This window comes from Tiliqua scincoides, chromosome 6 (genome assembly GCF_035046505.1).
Source record: "Tiliqua scincoides isolate rTilSci1 chromosome 6, rTilSci1.hap2, whole genome shotgun sequence".
NCBI lineage: Eukaryota > Metazoa > Chordata > Lepidosauria > Squamata > Scincidae > Tiliqua > Tiliqua scincoides.
The window spans coordinates 8,809,746-8,831,864 of NC_089826.1; the positions used below are offsets into that span (position 1 = coordinate 8,809,746).

General features: G+C 46.2%; 2 pseudogenes; both read right to left on the minus strand.

The window, feature by feature from the left end:
• Window positions 1-2,264: 2,264 nt before the first annotated feature.
• LOC136656699 (5S ribosomal RNA) lies at window positions 2,265-2,384 on the minus strand (annotated as a pseudogene).
• An 18,512-nt stretch (window positions 2,385-20,896) lies between these two features.
• Window positions 20,897-21,010, minus strand: LOC136656707 (5S ribosomal RNA; annotated as a pseudogene).
• Window positions 21,011-22,119: the final 1,109 nt, after the last annotated feature.

Below are 22,119 nucleotides of genomic sequence, written 5' to 3' on the forward strand. Positions count from 1 at the left end.
AAGAGAGAGATTTTCAAACCATTTTTGGACTTCTAATAATCAAGGTGTCTTGAACTATGTGTGTGCTGGGTTTCAGCTTTTTGGGCCATCTGAAAATATTGTAATCCTTTGGGGGTATAGTTTGAGTTGTTGTTTTTGACAGAAAGGAGTGCAAAAACAGTTGGGCCTTGATATCTGTGGGGGAATCAGTTCCTGGACCACTCTGTGGATACCGAAACTTGTGGTTAATCAAATCTGCTGTTCCGGTCCATAGGACCTCTGAATGCAACTAGAGATGTTCTCCAGTCACCCTCTGGTGGTGTTCTCAGGTCCACAGAAGCTGCACATAAACTGGACAAAAACCGGAAGTGCCTCTTTAGCACCTTCAGAGGCCTTTTTGAGATCTGTAGAGGATGTGTGCGGACTCTGTGGGCCTCAGAAATGTTTCCGGACATGACTAGAGAGAGCCTCTGGTTTCATCTGGGATCTCAGGTCTGCCTCTCCACTGCAGGTATGAAATCTGCAGATCCTGAATCTGCAGATAAAAAGGACAAACCTCTAGCCATGTTCCAATAGTCTCAACAACTGGGGTGCTTGAGGTTAGGTTAGGTGACCTAACTTGGTTAGGTTTGATGACTAGACAACAAGCTAGATGTTTCAGTGTGCAGTAGTGTGCTTTTGAAATGTTCAGTAACCAATGGATTGCCTCCACAGATTGGAACCATGATGGGGAAATTTCAGCCTACCCACTCTCTGACCCTCCTATCCCCCACAAAATACTGTTATTTTCCAAGGAAAACAAAGCTCCAATTGATGTCAATGGGACAATGAAAGATTGTGGAGGGCCCACTCTGGCTGCTATTTAACATTAAAAAAAAAATAAAAAAAATAAAAATCCAGGACCCACTTGCAAAGCATGCAGTTAAAGTAATGTTTAGTCTGATGGTTGGATTTTGCATTCCACATTTTAGTGTTCTAAAAGCCCAGTCCTATCCCTGCTACCAGCACCAAATCAGCCATGCTGGAAAGGCACATGTTGCATCCTATGGTGGGGAGAGGGTGACCCAAAGGCAAATGGAAGAGGTAAGTAAAAATAATTTGTGTAAACCCTGTGTAAGCCTTGGGCCTACTTATATGAGTCTTCTTGGACGTATACCACATATTTTGGTGATGTATATCCAAGGAAGGAACAGGGGCAGGGGGGTTTTCAGAATAGGCAATAAGATCCAAATGTGTGCCATTACCACTGGATCCACCCTTTCTATGCCCCATTCCCCCTACTCTGTCTACCTGGTTCCTCCCTCTCCCTGTCCAGAAATGCCCCCTGTTCCTCCCCTGTCCTTTCCAGCACTCACCCCCACCATTGCCTTAGCCAGTGGCATAGCTGGAGGGGGTGTAAAGCACTAGATTTTGCAGAAAGCCTCACAGCGGTGTGTAAGCAGGCCCTACCCTTTGGAGCCATTCCAGACAGTGGGAGCAAAATGAAGGTGAATGCCAGGCATGGCTCCAAAGGAGAGGGGCCGCTTGCATGCTGCGGGTGGCTCTTTGCAAAACTTAGTGCTTTGCACTCCCCCACAGAGCTTGTGTCCTGAGTACACTTCTGTACTGCAGCGAGTCATGGACTCTTCGCTCACAACAGGAGAGGAAACTGAATGCTTTCCACATGCGCTGCCTCCGACGTATTCTCGGCATCACCTGGCAGGACAAAGTTCCAAACAACACAGTCCTGGAACGTGCTGGAATCCCTAGCATGTATGCACTACTGAAACAGAGACGCCTGCGTTGGCTCGGTCATGTCGTGAGAATGGATGATGGCCGGATCCCAAAGGATCTCCTCTGTGGAGAACTCGTGCAAGGACAGCGCCCTACAGGTAGACCACAGCTGCGATACAAGGACATCTGCAAGAGGGATCTGAAGGCCTTAGGAGTGGACCTCAACAAGTGGGAAACCCTGGCCTCTGAGCGGCCCGCTTGGAGGCAGGCTGTGCAACATGGCCTTTCCCAGTTTGAAGAGACACTTGGCCAACAGTCTGAGGCTAAGAGGCAAAGAAGGAAGACCCATAGCCAGGGAGACAGGCCAGGGACAGACTGCACTTGCTCCCAGTGTGGAAGGGATTGTCACTCCCGAATCGGCCCTTTCAGCCACACTAGACGCTGTTCCAGAACCACCTTTCAGAGCGCGATACCATAGTCTTTCGAGACTGAAGGTTGCCAACTATACTATCTAGCTATGCCACTGGCCTTATCTTGGTTGGCAACCTTCAGTCTCGAAAGACTATGGTATAAGCCTACAGCACCCGGTATTCCCAGGCGGTCTCCCATCCAAGTACTAACCAAGCCTGACCCTGCTTAGCTTCCAAGTTCAGACGAGATCGGGCATCTGCAGGGTAACAATTGCCTTATCTGGTGCTGGCAGACGTATCTTTGCTGCTAGCAAGCACGTATGGCCACCAACAACTGCTATTGGCCTCCTTGTGCTCCTAGGTGAAGGCAGGTACAATGGCTTCAGGCACGTCTGCCTGGATCCTGAAGCTTCTGCCGGCGGAATGCACATTCCACTGGAAGACTGTACCGGATAGGATCGGGCTGTAAGTGATATGGAAGTATCCAAACAATTCCAGGAGCTGTGCGAAAAAGCTGCACACATGTATGCGTAACACATGCCTATAGACTAGCCAGCAGCCATCTACATTGCCTTTCCCACCATGCCTCTGGCTGACACGTCATCACTAGGTATCCATTCTCATTAATGAGACTCATTTTCCTTGGCACAGTTTCCAGCAGTAATTTTGGAAGCTCAAGGATGTGAAAGAGATGGAGCGGTGCGAGTGCTGAATGGACTTCACGCAACTGCTCGATGAAATGTCAGCTGCCCAACTAAATATAACCCCAAAAGTAGAATTTATGCCTTGCAGTCCTTTGCTTTTTTTTTTTTTTTTTATTGTGATGATGAAAGGGAGGGGAGGGGAGCCTGACCAGGAACTCAACGGGCTGTAACTGTAATAGGTAATTCCAGACTCTGCTTACCTTTTACAAATTCCCAGTTATGCAGGGAAGACAATACAGTGATCAAAGCAATGATGAGATTTTTTAGCGGCATTAACCGTCATGACCTAGCAAAATGAAAGAAAATGGTTTAACAGAACTGTCAGATCCAATATAGCTAATAAAGGCATGGATAAATGTTTATTACATACCGGAGACAGATAATTTCTGTACAGAAATTGAGAATGACCTTTCCTGATAACTCTTATCTGCCTGATATCCTGAATAAGAGAGAGAGAGAGAGAGAGAGAGAGAGAGAGAGAGAGAGAGAGAGAGAGAGAGAGAAGCGGGGTGAGGCTGAGGGAAGGGGCTGTGCTGTGAGCAATCTGGTTCAGTGGCATAGCTAGAGGGGTGTGAAGCACTAAGTTTTGCAGGGAGCCGCACTGCAGCATGCAAGTGTCCCCTTCCCCTTCGGAGCCATTCCAGATGGTGGGAGTAATACAGAGCTAGCTCCGAGGGGGAGGGGGCTTTTTGCACACTGCCATAAGGCTCCCTGCAAAACTTAGTGCTTTGTACCCCCTCTAGCTATGCCACTGATCCGGATGAACACCGGGCAGTTCCAGAGGGGGCAGTTCCAATTTTGCAGGTGAGTGTTCATCCAAGAGAACATGGAAAACAGGGCAGTTATTTTTTGGATTTTTTCCAGCTCAGCAGTAGGCTGAGAAAAGTAATGGAGAGGTTCCGGGGTTAAAAGAAAAGGTGAATAATAGCCAGGAGACCTCATGCAGCTGTCAGTACTCTGAACATTTAATGCACAGTCACAGGCTAAAATGTGGGATTCAGGGAGAGATGTATCCCTCAACTGTCTGGGTGCAAGCACGTGCCCCACAGGTCCATGTGTCAGAACAAGCTTTTGGGTGGTTGAGGGCAGACAACCAATGGCAGAGCGTGGGGAAGACAAAGGCAGCAAGAACAAGTGTCCCTGAAATTCCCACTGTTGGGCAGAACTGGAAGGAGGCAGTGTACAATGTCAATCCCTGCCTGGCAGGTTTCAGGACACCCATTCAAGACCTGCTGTGAGTTAAAGCCATGGAACCAGCCTTGCTACACAGAGAGTCTTTCTTGAAGAATGAGCAGTGGTTGTGACTCAGTGGTAGAGCATACGTTTTGTTCAGTTTCAGGCAATTCCCGGTGGGGCTGGAAAAAGACCCTGCCTGAAACCTTGGGCAACCACTGCTGGTCTGTGTGGACAAATATAACCTAGCTGAACCAATAGCCTGACTCGGTAGAAGGAAGCTTTCTGTTTTCCCATGACGAACTTCATTTTGAAGTAAACCCATACAGTTTGTGCTTTTGTAGGAGATGCAAATTCCATTTCAGTGTGCGAGTCCCAAGTTGTGCAGGCTTGACGGAAGCCGAATCCATCCTTGCTGTGAAAAAGTTGCGGTAGCGGTGGTTTCCAAACGGCTGCTTCCATGTTGCCTTTGCCAGTTCCTTCTCCTGTCCTTCCATCCTTCCATTCCATCCTTCTCCCACTGCAGCAGAGATCTCGAACTGGAGACCAGCCTGTTTGACTTTGAAGAGGCTTATTTAAAGTGCCGGGAAAATTAGCTGCGGGCTTCATACCAGAATGTTTTGTCAAAATCAAATCTATTTCAATGAAGGAGACTCACTCTAATGCCCAGAAAGAAATGCAAAGATTCAATGAGGTATGAATAGCTGGAAGATGGGACAATTACCACCTCCTGAAACAATATATTTGTAAAGTTAATTCCTCCCGAACGTGAACAATCTCCTTACACTTGACCCTTTTTCTATTGCCTCTTCCATGCTTGAACTCTCCTTGAACTTTGAAGATCCATCTTGAGAGCCCGAGATGGCCGGCAGTCTCTTTTGCATCTGGTTATTTTAGCTCCAATTTGCAGTTCTAAAACAGCAATTATAGTGATATACTGCCAAAGTCACCCAACATGTATTAGTTATCAGAATCAGCACATCTTTGTAGGGGAGTGGTGAATGGAGGGACTACAGCCATGATTTTAAATGACTTGATTAATTCTGAAACAACATTTCAGAGTCCATTAGGTCCGGCAGGTGTCGGGATTCCTGTATGCACTCCTCCCTGCACCAAATGGCATTTCACCCTCCTTAAAGAGCTAGATCCGTTTTTATTTATGGCTCCTTTTTTTTCCATGGGGGATTTTCTTTGCTCCCTTCAATGAAAAGTTCATTGGCCTTTGGGTCAACACGGACAATGCAGCCTTTTCCTAAATCACATAGCTGAATTCATGTCATCCAGTTGTAATTTGTCCCCTTAAATATCTAGAGTGGTTAGGATCCATGTTGAGAGCTAGTTCTTCATTTGCAAGGCTTGGTTCACACATGCCTGCGATCCTTTGTTTTCTCTCTCTCTGATTACTGTGCACTTGAAGACTGCCAGCTACATGCATGAAACATGCATGTTTCATGAACTCATGAAATCTTTGGAAACCTCTGCATTTGGAGGTGATGTGAGGAGTGTATACAGGAAAATCTGTGACATCCGTCACTATATATTTCACTAATGTGTATGAGTCCAAGTTTTGTGAACTTAATGCATCCCTTTTGCATAAAATAACTTTAACCAATGGTTATCACCTAAAAATGACAGTTTCTCAAACTGTGGGTTGGGACCCGCTAGGTGGTTTGGCAAGCTAATTTCAGGTGGGTCGCCATTCAATTCAATATTTTATTTTTAGTATATTAGACTTGATGCCAACGTGGTATGTGACTGCATTTGGGGAGATCTGTACTTTTAATGTACAGATGTACACTACAATGCATATGCTTTTAACAATGATAGTCAATGGGGCTTCCTCCTGGGTAAGTGTGGATAGGATTGCAGTCTAGGATTGTTAAAATTTTTCCTGCTTGATGATGTCACTTCTGGCCATGACATCACTTCCAGGTTAATGACATCACTTTTGAAGGGTCCCAACAGATTATCATTCTAAAAAGTGAGTCCTGGGCTAAAAGGTTTAAGAGCCACTGACCTAAGCAGAACAGGTTTCACTACTCTTCTGAAAGTGGGCAGTGAGGAGACCATATAGGAAGGCCATTAAGGATCACAGCCAAGGACGCCCCATTCCTTGTGGACATTCACTGCATGTTCAATGAATGGGAACACAAAGGAGGGCTTCTGTTGAAGAGGAAGAGCCATGGGCAGATTCCTAGGAGAAGACGCAGCCCTTGGGTTAAGCAGGTTCCACACTGCTTAGGACTTTGTAGTGTGTGGGATTATGTACTTATACAGTGATATGAAATAAGAAATAACTGTTACCCTATCTAGCAATAAAACAGTACCTGAACTCCAACATCATTCTCATATTAAGATTAATTATGCCATATAGCCCTGGTTATATAGTGGAATTTATCTTCTACACAACATGCTCTTTAAGCAAATTAAGAGACTTTGGCTGCAAGCACAATCCTGTGCAGGTCTACTCTTATGTACGTCTACACTGGGTTCATGGGAATGTACTCCTAGGTAAGTGTGTACAGGATTACACCTTTATTTGGGAGGGAAAGGCAGAGTCTGGCTCTGAGCTAGAAATCATATGGAACAGCTGCTGCTCCACCAATGGAGTTTGAGACAGACAAAATTCTCTGTTTTTCTTGTACAAAAAGCATGTAGCAGAACAGAATGTTATTTGCACAAAGACAACTGGGACTGTCTCACTAACGTAGGGATTCACCAACTTGCTCCCAGGGGCATTCAAATGCTTTGGATACTTTAACGCCACGCAGGTATGGGAAGAGGCCGTAGCTCAGTGATGGTGAGCCTGCATTCCTGATGAAGGCCCCAGGTTTGGTTGCTGTGATGAGATGTTGGAAATTCCTGGAGGGTCTGTTAAAATTCCCATGACTGTTCTCAGGATTCTGGAATTTGATGGACATGGATGCTGTTTCTTGAGAGTCCAGGCCAAACTGGAGGGCTGGGGTCTCTACAGGTGACTCTACAGAACCATTGCCTGGTTCTTTCTACTCAGTTATTGTCCCTGACCCTAGCCAGGGAGTGACTGCATAGAACGGGTATGTCTGACTGGCCCTGTCCATGTGGTGACAAGCCTTGAGAAGATGTTTCCCAAAGGGCTGCTAAAACCAATAAAGGGCATCACTGAGATAAGGATGTAACTTTATCTGTGGAAAATCAACCTTGGTGAAAGTGGTTGGCCAGTGCCAGAGTTCCTTCTGCATCTCTGCATGTATACTTTCAGAATTTTCCACGCATCAGGCTTTCTCTTCTGTTACAGAGGACCAATCAGTCTAACCCAGCGGTTCCCAAACTTTTTAGCCCTGGGACCCACTTTTTAAAACAACACATTATAGGGATCCACCTAGGGTTAAGAACATACATAAGAACATAAGAACAGCCCCACTGGATCAGGCCATAGGCCCATCTAGTCCAGCTTCCTGTATCTCACAGCAGCCCACCAAATGCCCCAGGGAGCACACCAGATAACAAGAGACCTGCATCCTGGTGCCCTCCCTTGCATCTGGCATTCTGACAGAACCCATTTCTAAAATCAGGAGGTTGCACATACACATCATGGCTTGTAACCCATAATGGATTTATTCTCCAGAAACTTGTCCAATCCCCTTTTAAAGGCATCCAGGCCAGATGCCGTCACCACATCCTGCGGCAAGGAGTTCCACAGACCAACCTACTAGACTGAAAAAAACCTTGAAAGAATTTATTTATTTGCTTACTTACAAATAATAATTTTATTTATCTATTTACAAAATAGTGATCCATTTCTCTTAGTGAAGTATCCCCAGTGAACTTTAATTGGCAGCTATCTGATTTTCGAATAGCCTCTGGGCTTGAGGCAATGCGTTATCTCATCTTCCCATCATCTTTGTTTACACTGGGGGATCTGCTCAGCACATCTGGACCTACCAAAAATCAGGTCCTGACCGACCAGTTTGCTGGTCTCACTTAGACTCTGTTTTGGGAAGGGGTAGGTAGGAAGGGCTTCACTGGTTGACTGGGGCTGCAGGTAGTGATAGAACTTGGAGCACCACCTTTGGCTGGGAATCAGTCACCACTGCAAGTAAGTATGGTTGACTGTGTAGGCAGCTTGGAGAGTCAACTCTCTGGGACCCATATTTGAGCTACTCTGAACTTGACAGAGGAGGAGCAGGGTATCAGACAAAGAGGTGGATTTGATATACCTGTGTGCATAGTGTTCATGTCTTCTATTATTTCATGTCCTTGCTGGTAGCCATGAGCTGTTTTCCTCCATGCCATCCAGCTGGAATAACAATGCAACTGGTTAATACTTGGCCCATAAAATGGCAGATCGATGCCAAAGCCTCCCATTATTCCGAGAGCAAGCTAGATGCTAGACGGGATGCTGTAAAATGCGTAGCAGAGTTGTGGCATCTGACTCAGAAGTGGACAGCAGTGTTGTTCTGAGTGGTCCAAACTCCCTCAGAGGCCTGACAACTGGTGACACATCATCAATGGCTGGGAGTAGAAGAGCACTGTTCACTCTCGACTTCCTCCTCTATTCCATGGAAATGCTCTTCTCTTTGAAGCTGAAAACTAACCACAGGCATGTTTTAAGTGCCAGCTCGCTCATCAGATAGCACAAAAAACTCTGCCTGCCTCTTGCAATCTCTTCATCCTTTGTTAAATGAGCAGATTCTAGCACACAGGCCTGAGCAAACTGCAGTCGTTTGGCTGAATATCCAAATAGTTATTTTATTTTATTTATATCCCAGCTCCCTTCCCTGTGCCTGTCAATTTTTTTCCCCAGCAGAGAAGCAAACGACAGTTAAAGGGACTTTTGGTGACAACCCCTCTGTTTAATGAAGCTTAGGGTTATGGGCAAGCAACTTGAAGTGCCGTTATTATCTGCATGAGTGGCTAAAGGCCGAGGGTCTCGAGATGTGGAAAGAGGTTTCCGCTGCAAATGGGCACATTGATCATTCATAATCAGACCAACCAGGTCAGGCAGTGGTGGGGGGTGGGGTGGAAGGAGAGCGCCGGGGAGATGTAGAACTTGAAGGAAAAAGAGCCAACCAATGAAGCAGTGATACTTAGGGGTTAATGTAATATTCAAACAGAATGAGATCTTCATTTTCTTATGAGCTTGTCACTTTTCCCTACCTGTGGTGCTTTCATCACTGAGTGCCATGAGGAGGGGGGGGGGGAGAGAGAGAGAGAGAGAGAGAGAGAGAGAGAGAGAGAGAGAGAGAGAGAGAGAGAGAGAGCAGAAATAAAGCAGAGCCTATGTAAGTTCAGTAGGTAAATGGACAGGTGGACAGTCATCCATTTTCTCTGGTCATTTGCATCGCCTCTCCGCGGACCTCTCCAATATGGTGCAGCCTCTGGTTTTTCTTGTATCGGTGACCCTGTTCTATAATCTGAACTGTCAGCACTAGTGGAGAAGACATTTGCCCAGCTGACGGATGACATCCTATACCAAGGGATGCCTCTCTCCCAACCCCAGCTGGCTAGAATTTATCTTGCTATCAACATAAGAACCACTATGCTGGGTTAGACTGATGGTTTGATCTTGCTCAGCACTCTGCACATCAAGCATGTTCAATCAGTTGCCACCACTTTGTCCCAATGGCTGGTCTGAGCTTGGAGTTTGATGCCTGATTTTGGATCTAAGGGCCAGGTTCTGAGAAGGGTGAGTTCTTCTGCTTGTTCCTCTTCTCTTGGAGACCAGGACACAGCACAATTCCACCAGGCAGGGAAACTTGCTTAACATAAATAAATGCAGAGGCTTACAGAGTCTTGATTTTTAGTCCCTTCACTGAACCACTTTTGCCTCTAGGTGGTCTGGCTTTGGAATGCACTCCTCTGATGTATTTTCTTCATAGTCTAAGAAAGTCCCTTTTTCCCTACTCCTTAATCAATGGTAAGTTAGTTCCCTAACCTCAGTCATTCCTATTCAGGGGCTTCCCACTTGGCTTCCCAGTCTGATCCCTGCTTCCCAGTGCCCAGGAATAAGGGTTCCTAGCCAGTTTGAAGGCTCTGACTACCGGTTTGCAGTGTAGTCTTCCCACTCCCAAGGCAATAATACTGGTTGTCAGGTTGGCAGGGATGAATTCAGTTTTTGACACCCAGCTGCTTGGTTTGTTTTTGTTGAGAAAACTGAACTGGAGTTCCCCACTTCACCAACCGCACAGAGATCTTCACTTCCTTGAAGGGTGAAGCTCACCCTTGTAAGAGCATAAAAGACACCCTTGGAGCCAACAGTGATGTCAGGGTGCCAGGTTCCAGCCGGGGCTTTGCCAGTTTAAAATCCTGATAACTCAACTAAGGAATGAGGCTTGGGCACTTAGTAAGCTTGCTTCACTATTTCTTGGTTCAGAGCATCATCGGAGTAATGTCAGAGTAATGCTTTCTGGGAGCTCTCCGTGGTCCTGTAGATCCTAGTTTTGCTCTGCTTTTTGTAACTTACAGGCACTTGCCAGATGACAACTCCCCTGGGTCAACCCAGTTCAAGCCCTTCATGTCCTATAGGATCTCAGCCTAGCCAGGGAAGGACAGGCCCTCTGTTTCTGGAGTGTTGAACCTGCTATGAATAAATATTAAAACAGTTCTCATAATTTTCACATCAGGAATTTTTCATGCCACTAGGCAGCCTAGTGGTTCCCTGCAAAGTCAAAATGTTCCTAAGACAAGCCACTTCTCAGCAATAAGCTTCTGCCTCTGAAACTCCTATTATACATTCTTTTTTATTCAACTTTTAATCAGATCTCTAATCTCCGCATGGCTTACAGCCTCCTCCTGGTAAACACGTTTTATACAAGCTGCCACATCAGATTTTGCGAGAGCAGACAAATGGAGGACAGCAAGGAATGGAGGTAGTCATTCCAAATATTCCTCTTTTAAGTAGTGCCAGGACTGTGTCTCTTTCCCCCTGCAAGAATTCTATTTTGAATGGTTAAAATATGCAAACCTTGGTTTTAAAGAGATACCTACATTTCTCAACAGCCTGTGAACAGCTGCTAACCTGTGGGATTTTTCCCCCCTCCCTAGAAGCGGAACAAATTCAGTTGAATTGCTTGATCTGTAACTGAAAGAGGAACATAATAGTAGGAAAAGGAGAATGAATTGGGGTACGGTGGGAAAATAAGAAATGGAACATTGACCATATCAAGAATTAGGTATCCAGGTCTTCAGTCAGGAAATTTGGCCTTGTGTAGGACTAATACTTAGAAGGGATTTCATTGGAATGAGTTGTCTGTGCAGTCTTCAAAGGTTGTTCAATGAACTAGTAGTATCACAGCATGTATGAAAAAGTTGTGTGAAAGTGATGATGACCCGTTCTGACAACGTCTTTATAAGTAAGCGAGTTCTCATGTGCTCGTATCTCATGGATATACAATGTTACTTGAAACTAGAGAAGTGTGAAACTTAGGCTGCAATCCTAACCACACTTTCCTGAGAGTAAGCATCATTGAACAAAATAGGACTTACTTCTGAGTAGACCTGGTTAGGATTGTGCCCTTAGATGAGAAACTTTCTCTGCCCTTGCTAGCCAATCAGTGAAGAAAATCCTTCTGCACATTTATTTTCAGATGGATCAATTTACATTTGCGATTCCCTTAATACCATCAATTGCATGTTTCAGGTGAAGACCAAAGCTGTTTTCAGACATTTATATTTCAACCATGGGTTCGGTGCATTATGGATTTTGTAGTCTTCTGGCTACATAAACCATGATGCAGCCCCACACATGGATGTTTCACATGATCACTTTGGACTGCGGTCTTCAATAGGACTACTATTTTGTGCTAAATAGGACCACTATTCAATAGGACCACTATTTTGTGGGCTCTTCTTATGTTCTTATATTGCAGGTCTTAACTGGAATACCTGAGGAGGATATATGTTTTGGCAAGGCGAAAGGTCTCACAGGGAATTGAGTCAGCAACTCAGCTATCTAGGTCTTGGTGGTAGGGTTAGCCATGGGTATGGCTAGGAAGAGGCCTTCTGGACATGTTCAGAGACACTTCTCTTTAGCAAGCCAGCAGTGAGAGAAAACAGTCACAGCTGAAAGCTGATAAGTACTATTCATGGTCCCAACTATTTACATTCTTCACACGCTCATGTCATAATTATGCAAACTGAGCACATGGACATGCATTTTTCTTAGAGTGCACAATTTATTTTATTTCCTGTTCTTCTTTAGTACTGTTCTGTCAAGCCATCCAAAGTACTTTCTTCCTTTTCCACTAGATGGCTGCTTGTGATATTTCCAAGACCACATTCCCATTTTTTGGTACACCCTGAAGTGACAAAAATCAAACTTCTTAACACTCTCCAGTTCAAAACAGGATGTGATCTGGGCCAGAATAAAAAAAATACAGTGTATGGCAAGAAAGGTTCACAGTCACACAGGATTCCTCCATTGGCAGTAAGAACCTTTGGAGTACCTTTGCTTTGGAGAGCACAGTAACTCTGATGCTAGTTGTTGCCAGTAGCAAAAGTGAGGATTTGTTATGAACAGAGAAAAAACAGTGGCTCAGATGACTGAAAGTGTGCTTAAGATGTGTGTTGATTGTTAGCTGCAGGCCCGTGAACTAAAATATTCATCACCACATGTAGATTTGGCTTGGATCCCAATTTAATTCTAAGATAAGTGATGCCAGGTTCAAGAAGTTGACGCTTTTATGTTAAAGAAGAGGCCCTTCCCTCTTTTGCATTGTGAATCCCTCAGGGCAGGGAGCTGTTTTCTTGTATTCTGAGCTGAGATGGCAATACATTAAAAAAAACAAAGAATACTTTCCAAAACATACATCCTAGGAAGTAACAGCCCGATCCTGAACCCAATGGCATCCAGAGGAGCAGTGGCGCCAAAATGGTGACCGCTGCGTCCTGTGGGTGCCCAGGCTACCACAGGGTCGCTTTGGGGTAAAGCCAGCATTTGCTCTCTTACCCCAGGTAATGCCACTGCGGTGCCAATGGGTCTAATTGTCTCTGAGCCCATGTTTGTGTGTGCGCAGAGCCAAGGAGACCCTGTAACCAAACAGGGCTGTTATGTTCTAAGGGGAATTATTATATTACCCTTTTGGAAACCTCAGGATCGCAGGCTAGATAACAAGACAGCGTAATGCAGAGATAATCCCTTGTAGCTTAAAGAGGAGACTGGGAGAAAGATAACTTTCAATCAACAATTATATTTTTATTACAAAAAAACACACCGGTAAACATAATGCACATGGAAAATGGTAAGTATATGTTTCTTGGTTCCTAGTACTTGGATCCGGTGTGCCTAGCTTTATGGTGGTTGCATGTGCCGTGTATTTGGTGCATCCGAAAAGGAATCAGAAAAGGATAGGTTGTAGGGAAGGATTTTAGGGGTCCCTGGTCTGCATAACCCAGTTGCTAACTAAGATGGGGAGAGAAGGGAGGAATAGATGGGGAAGAAGGGAAAGAGTTTCAGAAACGCAGGATAGTTACCTGTCCCGGGGAGCAGATGGATGGGGGGGTGGAGAGTCCTATGGGGGACCCTCACAACACCGATGTGCTGTGTCCCTGAAGGGGGGGAGCCCAGAGAGAGAGAGAGAGAGCGCACATGGCAACCTTTCTCTTTTAAGGGTTTTTGCTGACCTGAAATGACCTAGAATGACCCAGATGTGTCCTAGAGCTGTCCTAGATGCGCATGCTCAGTATATACAGTGGGACATGCGGAGTATGTAAAACAGTGGAAGGGTCCAGAAATCAGCTATCAGCAAAGGCTGGTTTTCTGGGAGAGGGGGTAGCTGGCTGTTCGAGTACGGTACTTAAGAGTGATTAAGCTACAACAATAGAACAATAGACTTCTTCCTGGGGGGGGGGTGCATGCTGACTTGTTTTGCATACATGGTGAATGGATCAGGAGACACTTTTGCATATAGCTCTCAAAACAATACAATGCATACATTGACCTGCAAGGAAATGGGGGTTGTGTAATTCATGTGCTTGTGGCTTGACCAGGGCCTTTGGAAACATGTGCTGGGGGAGATGTGGCCTGCATGATGTTTTTGAAACATAACTAGATATAAAAATCACAACTTAAAAGGAAAAAGGGGATTTTCACGTAACAACCCATGTCGTGTTGCCTGGCTCAGGTGGGGGTTCAGGATTCAGCAGCAGACTCTGGTGCTGTCTCCACCACCCTTGTGGGCCCAATCCTCCCTCCACCCTGTTCTGCCCACTCCCCGTCTCCCCCCTGCCCTGATAATACTCACCGCAGCCAGTGCTGGAAGAGTGCCGGCTGGCTGCACGACCCTGAGGCCTAGTGCCTACTAGTGCTGGCCCAGCACCCACACTTCTTCCTCCCCCAGTGCTGCGAATGTGCTTTACAGCACATTCACAACACGTAGAGCTGGTGGTTTGCACATACCGCCGGCAATGGAGCCCTCAGGATCAGGCTCTGAGTCTCTTGGAAGTCCATGGGACTCACTTCAGTGTAAACACGTATAGGCTCAGGCTGCATAAGTGTTCTGCAATGATAAACAGCAGTCCTGAAGTTCTGTGAGTTTGAATTATGTAGCAGGGAGAGAATTATTCATCTGTTGAACCATTGCCATGTGCTTCTAAGTAAGACTTTCTCACTTAAATGGGAGATTCAACCCTGTCGCCTTAGGTGAACTTTGCTCAGTGGCTTCACAAGACTGCTCCTGTTTCCTGTTTTCTCCAGCTTTGAAAGAAAATGTGTCATTGGACAAGCCTTTAAGGAACAACTATGAGGAGAATGTTGCGATTTATTGTGGTCGTTTTTCAACCTCTCCTACTTTGAATGTGTGAGCTACTGTGAGCCTCTAAAACCCGGCCCCTTGGTTTCTGCGAGGATCATAGGGGAGTCGATCTCTGAGAATTCAAAAGCCCTCCATACACTCCCTCAATCTGGACAGACCCAATTAGTGTCACTTTGGTGGAAAAAAATGCATTTCATGTTTGCTTGCAGCCAGACCTTGGTACCGCTGAAGTGCTCAGGCGTGTCCTCTGGTGGGTTGACTGTCAGATGCAAGAGATGAGAGATTTTGCATGGGGGAAAAACCCTCAGAAATAGGGCCATCTCAAACAGTATCTCCCTGAATCCTCACTGACCCCTCTGGCAGTGTCGCCAGCTGTGCAGAATAGTTAAAGCTAAAGGATTTCTCTTGGCGACACACACACACACACACACACACACACACACACACACACAAATGCAGGCAAGGTAAGCACAATGGAAGGCTTGGTGAGCGACATTTCACAAAACCCAGAGAATCTGGTTAATGGTCTTCATTTCTGCCAGCTGAATAGTCCTTTGTTACATGTCAAAAGCAGATAGCAGGTGCTCTTGGAGCACCTCTCTATGAGGAAAGGCTAAGGAGATGGAGGCTTAAGATGACTAAAGATAACTGGCTTAATAGAAGCTTCCAGATTAAGAATGGTGTGGAGAGAAAGAACTTGCTCTTCCTCAAAACACCCAGAACTCATGTTCAACCAATGACATTAATTGGCAGTAGATTCTGGTAGGGCCCATGAGTGGGGCCTGCAGAGGGTAAATTGTTCCTGGGCCACGATCAAAATGGGGGCCAAGGAGCTGAAACAAGAGGCCCAAAAATTTCCTGGGATTTTCTGATCTCACCAGGGCCATGAGAGTGTTGTGGAGGGAGTACATCGTACCTGGGCCCGGGGTCAAAAGGGAACTGGGAGCCAAAGGAAGAGAACCAGAAATTTCCTGGAATCTCAAAAAAATTTTCATATATTGCATGAAGACTAGTATTCACGTTTGGTATAAGTCTATATAGTTTTATTTATTGTACGCTGTAGAAATTATGATCCTGTGACAAGCATATGCAATTATGATCAAAAGGAGAAGGGAAGGGGCCCAAAAGAAGCTTTGTACCCCCTGATAAAATTCTCTCAGGGGCCCTGGGTTCTAGACAGAGGGTTCTAGACAGAGGCCCTGCGTTCTGGCTTGGTGGGCTGCTGTGAGATACAGGAATCTGGACTAGATGGGCCTATGGCCTGATCCAGTGGGGCTGTTCTGATGTTCTTTTGACAGGCAAAACCCAAGAGGCCCTGGGTTCTAGACAGGTTTACTTTCCATCGCACACACTTGATTTCTGTAATTCACTGCCACAGGATTGAGGGCCACTAGTCTTAGACAGATCTAAAAGGAGATCAGACCAATTCATAAGCCCTGTAAAGCTGTGAGGTAAAGTGTGGCTGTTCTACCCAGGTACAGCATCCATAAGAGTTCACCCAAAAACTCTGCCCCTGTACCAACAAAGTTACAAGCCCCACCACCATGAGTGAAGCATTTCTTTGACCATCAGCAGAGACTAGCCATGATGGCATACGGAATCTCCATGTGCCACAGGGAATCCACAGGGAATCCCAGCTGATTGGCAGCAACAACAGGGAGGTCTGTTGCCTTCATGTCCTGCTTAGCGGCTGGTCACTATAGGGGATGCTGGCTGGAAGGATGGAACGTCCTAACGCACATCATTGGCTCTCCCACTGCCTACTATAGCCAGTAAGTCAATGGGAGAGGCAGGGAGGAGAGTGAAACTGGGTGGGAAGGGGATATAATGTGAGGCACAGAGGCTGTAGGAGGGGCTGGACTTGGCAGTGATGGTGTGCATGCACTGAATCCTATCCCTTCCAGCCATAGCCTCCCTGCTCCCTTTCTCTTATTGGGCTTGCAGGTCTGAGAAGATCTATTGTGGAGCAGGAGGCTTATGCAGAGGCAAGGAGATTTAGATCTCCTTTCCCCGCCGAAGCTTCCTGATTCCCTCCCCCTTGCTGGATACGGTGCACCCATTTTTGGCATGGCTGTATCAGTGAGGGGTGGGGGAGAGATGGGATTGGGATGTTAATAGGTTAAGTTGAAGGCTTGGTCCTGTGAAAAATGAGCTGAATATGTTTGCTTGAATTCATCCTGCTACAAAAAAGGGGAATCTCCACAAATGTGGACATTATAAGAGCAGATCGCAGAAGGCTTGAGAGAGAGGAATTTTGGGGGTTTTATTGAATGTTTCTGGAATTTTTCAGTTATTTTTACTTAGACTCAACGCAGATGTAGTACTTTGAAGCCACAGAATGCCCTTCATGCTGGGAAATAGTGTCGAATGTGTAATGCCATGTCACACCAGCCATCAAATACTGTCAGATGTTGAAATCAAGTCTGATGTCAGCACAGGAATCAAATGTTTTGGCAAATATTCTACAGATTTCTGGTGGAGTGTTCTGCTCCGAATTTTACAGAGGACAATTTATTTTTTAAAAAATTCAGAAGCCAATTTGCCAAGGCTCTAATATGTACCCTCATAAAAATAATGTTTGATGCCAATGACCTAAAATATCAAATTCACATCATTGCGCTAACCCAGAATTCCTGGAACTGTTCACAGGGTTGGGCGCACTGGGGCAGAACATGATCAGAAGTTCTCATTCACCCGAAAGTTTTCCGATGAGCAGATGAAGGAGGTCAAAATGCAATTTGGCTGGCCAGCCTTTCTGGTGGAAGCCAAGCTGTCTGATTGGCTGCAGGGCTGCAGAGCCATCTTGTCTCTCTGGCAAAGCAAGAGGCCCGTCCTGTTCTCAGGAACAGAAGTGGAGGAGGAGAGAAAGAAGCCAGTCGAAGCATTGCTATGCGCAGTGCAGAGCAGGGATGTGGACAGACTCAGATGCTGCTCCATTGAGACAGAATGTTTGTGTTTAATTGACAACACTCGAGTGCGTTCCTGGGATCCCTGACGTGACACCCAGGAAGTGGGCATTTTTAGAAGATAAATTTCAAATTGGCAATGTCTTCTGTGACTTTACGTATGTATTCAGGCAGTCAATCCAACAAAGGGTGACCCAAGGGTTGCTGTAGAATCAAGTAATCCCATTGCGGGGCTACATCACTTACCTGGGGGAAGGGGATGAACGTCCCCTTCCCTCGGGGAGAGGTTGATGACTGCCTGGTTGTGCTCAGGATCCCATTTTCGACTCCATGGGAGCCCTGTGCTCCAGGCAGCTCAGAATTGGACCGGCCAATCCTGCAAAAAAGATGACATGAAATTTTATCAAGTGAAAACACTACTCATTCTTACTGTAACTGACCAGCTTAAAACAGCTTGGGGAAAAATGAACAAATGCATCCCAACTGACTAAAACTGGTTCCCACTAATGCTTCAGTTGATTAAAGTATCTTTTATGTGACATTTACATTGTATGCCTCTTTCCTGCAAGATGCTCAAGGTGGACAAGTAACCTAGGGGTCTCTCATTATTTTCTTGCAACAGTCCTGCGAGGTAGACTAGGCTGAGAATGGCTGGCCCAAAGTGAGCTTTTGAATCAAGTGGGGATTTGAATGTAGGCTCTGTTGGTCAAAGTCCAGTTGCTAAACTACACTGGTTCTGCTATACAAGCAGTTCATAGAGACACATATCTATCTAATTGTAGCCATGTTCAGCCTGCTATCTCCAAGATATACTCTATAGTAATAGTTGTTTCTTACATTTAACTGGGACTGCTAAACTCTGCTCTCTGATTAGGGTAAATTGTTTCAAAGCAAGGAGGAACTGAGTACAAATTGGTACCAACTTGATTATATCAGAAGGTATACCATGCCTGAGATGATCTGTTTAAAAGCATCTAGACCTGTCTGGAACAGAGTGCACCCAGGAATATAGAAGCTGACCTTCCCTAATTAACTTCATTGTTTCTTAGTCAATCATGGGCTAGTCCAGTGCTATTCAAACTGGGGCGTTGTGAAGCCCCAGTCTGAGGGCCCTGGTCTCTGCCCCCTTAAGAGGCGGGGGCAGCCTAGAGGCGGGGGGAAGGTAGCGGCGCAATCCCCAGGATCGTGCCACTCAAGGGGCTGCAGGGGCTTGGGTGCACTTCCCCCTGCCGCCTCCTCCCACTGCCCCTGCAAAGACTTACTGGCTGTCAAACTCTCCCAGAGAGTATGAGAACCACTGGGCTAGTCAATTCCAGGTTAGATTACCATCAAGTGCAGTATGTTGGGTGGCCTTTAAAAACTGTTCTCTCTCCCTTCTACCACGGCGTGGTCCCTCACTTTTCAGTTCTGGCTTCGTCGACACTTAAGCACCCACTCTGAGTCCCTCCTAAAAGATCTTTTAAAGGACTCTTAACTCTCCAAGTGGTTCCAACTTATCAACTCCAAACTTCTATCACTAGATCTGTCCCCTGAAATTCTTGCTGATATTAACCTCCATACAGCCCACTCAATCGTCAAATCCAAACTTTGGGAACTTGAACTCAACCAACTCTCTTCCAGTCTTAACCCTACCTGTTCTCCCCAGTTTTGTGGCCTCCTTCCCTCACTTGGTCGTCCTTTTAATTATTTTAGTATGCTGATTAATCCTATTAAGAGGAGAGCGTTTATGCTCGTGAGATTTAATATCTTCCCCTCAGCCGTTCACTCTGGCAGATTCTCCAACATTCCACGCGATCGCAGGTTATGTTCTTTTTGTTCTTTAGAACCGGACAGAGTGGCCCATATTTTACTTTATTGTCCGGCCCACCAATCTCTCCGAGAAACACATTTGTATCCCCTCTTTTCTTCTCCTTCTGGCACTTTTACTGATCCCTTACTCGCCCTCTTGGGTGACTACTCTGTAGCCACTACTAAGGCTGTAGCAGAATTTCTCTCTTCTGTTTCTAAGTTAAAACCCTCATCTTGATTGCATACTCTCCCTTGTTTCCCCTTCTTTTTTTCCCCTATTAGCCCCTTGCTGCAACTCTTCCTCTTGGCAGCATAGCCATTTGTGCTGGTTATTGTTATTGTATTGTAATTTATTTATTGTTTTAATGCCAATAAAGGTTATGGAATGGAATGGAAACTGTTCTCTGAAAACTGGAAGTGACATTTTCAGGTTGGGGGGAGGCAGCATTTGATGGTCCTGACCCCATTGGCACAGGGGCCAGGATCGCAATTGCCTAGGACCAGTGTATTCCAAGACCTGTCTTGTTTTGCCCTTCTCTGGAACACATTTGAGGTCCTTTTCTGGTGAGTCCCTCCACCACCGGCAAGTGGACACTGGAGTGGAGTATCCGTGCTAACTAGTTAGAGCAGCGTTTCTCTACCAGTGGTTTGGGTACCACCAGTGCTACTTGAAGTGGTGTCTGGTGGTACTCACAGGACCCCCAGGCCCTGCTGCTTGGCAGCAAGACCAGGAACGCAACACCACAAATAGCAGTAGGAGGCTTGGCTCTGCGGGCAGAGCTCCAAAGCCTGCTTTTCCAAACTTGAAAAAGCTTTCCCATCCACGCTGAAGCCTCTTACTGCTGTTTGTCATGTCACATCTGGCCTCTCTTAACTGGCGATGACATCATCAGCAGAAACTTCTAGCGGGACTTCCAATCGGCAGACCATGTGGAGTGGTACGGCAGGGGACAATCATTGAGAAGCACTGGGTTAAAGCATGCATCAACTACAACAGGCTTAAAAGAACGGGCTTTCCACCCCTCCAGTACTTTTCTCTTTCCAAAAGATGGCGCAAACAGTTTTATACGTGAATATGTATTTGAAAAAATACGGGAATGTGTAAGGGATGAGGTAGAGAAGAGGATAACCCAAGTTAGCCATGCGTAGTTCTGCTGTGTCAGGTCGCTTAGAGAGAGATTGTGACTCAGCAGTAAAGCACGTGTTTTGTCCAGCTGTCAACCCTTGGTGTCTCTAAGTAAAGGCTAACTCAGTGGTTCCCAGACTGGTGGGTTGTGACCCACAAGCTAGGAAAGCACGGCCCTATGTCCCTTTAAGGGCTGGGAGGAGGGAAGGCAGCAATGCGAACCCCAGGATTGTGCTGCTGCCAAGGACGGAAGAGTTTCCACTTACTTCCAACCAGTGCTGAGTCCTGGGAGGTTTTGGAGATCCTGTGCGGGGTTCCCCAAGCCTCTGGTTGGCAACCTTCAGTCTCGAAAGACTATGGTATAAGCCTACAGCACCCAGTGTTCCCAGGCGGTCTCCCATCCAAGTACTAACCAGGCCTGACCCTGCTTAGCTTCCAAGATCAGACGAGATTGGGCATGTGCAGGGTAACAGTTGCCTCTGTACATATGAAAAATAGGGAAAAAACAAGCACTTCTGGTTTTGTTGTGCAAACCAGAAGTGCTAGTTCCCCCCCCCCTATTTTTACAGAGGCTTGGGGAGCCCTGCAGAGGGTTCCCCAGTGTGCCAGGAGCTCCCAGGATTTCAGCACTGGCTGGAGGTAAGTGCTGCAATCCTCCCGCCCCAGCAAATACTTATGTGGTTCCCTCCTCCTAAGGAGGACTTTGGGAACCACTGGGCTAAGTGGATTAGGGAAGGCTTCTGCCTGAGGCTCGGGAAAGCCATTGCTAAGTCAAAGCAGGCAGTTCAGGGCTAAAGAGACCAATGGTCTGAGTCAGGTTATGGTAGCATAGCTTATTTGATGGTATAAGTGAAACGTAGGCTGCAATCCTAACCATGCTTTCCGGAGAGTCAGCCCCATTGAACAGAATAGGACTTACTTCTGAGTAGACCTGGTTAGGATTGTACTCATGGGAAGTTAAATTTCAGCAGTAGCATAGCCAGAGGGGGTGGTGGTGGTGCAGTAAGTATTGCAGGTGCCACAACGTGCCATGTAAGTGGTCCCTCCCACTCACCATTGGGGCAGCAATGGCAATGCGCTTTCGCTCGCCGAATGGCAAGTGCCTGTGGATTGCCGATGCTGCCCCGATGGCTCTGACAACGAGCAGAAGGGTCCACTTTCACATTGCCTGTAAGACTTTCTGCACTGCCCCCTCCTCTGGTTACGCTCCTGAATTCCAGCAACATCTACTGTCAAAATCAAAATGGCGTTGCTCTGTTTCGACCCAGGCCATTTACCTCCAGGCCTCCCAGACTTTTATTTCCCAGCAAGCGCGGTCCCAATCCGGTTGATTACCAGCAGTGCTGCGACACAGCCCACCGCATGGTTTTACCTTGGCTTGTTCTCCACCAGAGCTCTGTCTTTGCGTCCAGACCGGTTCGGCAATCTCTACTGCTCGTCAAAGCATCTGACAAAATATATGTGGCATTGGTCTTCACAGCCATGCTAAAATTATTGACTCTCTTCAGCCATTCTGGTCTTCTTAGCTTTACCGAAACTTTCTTTACCTTCCCCTTCTTTGTTGTTGTTGTTGCCAGTGTACATATA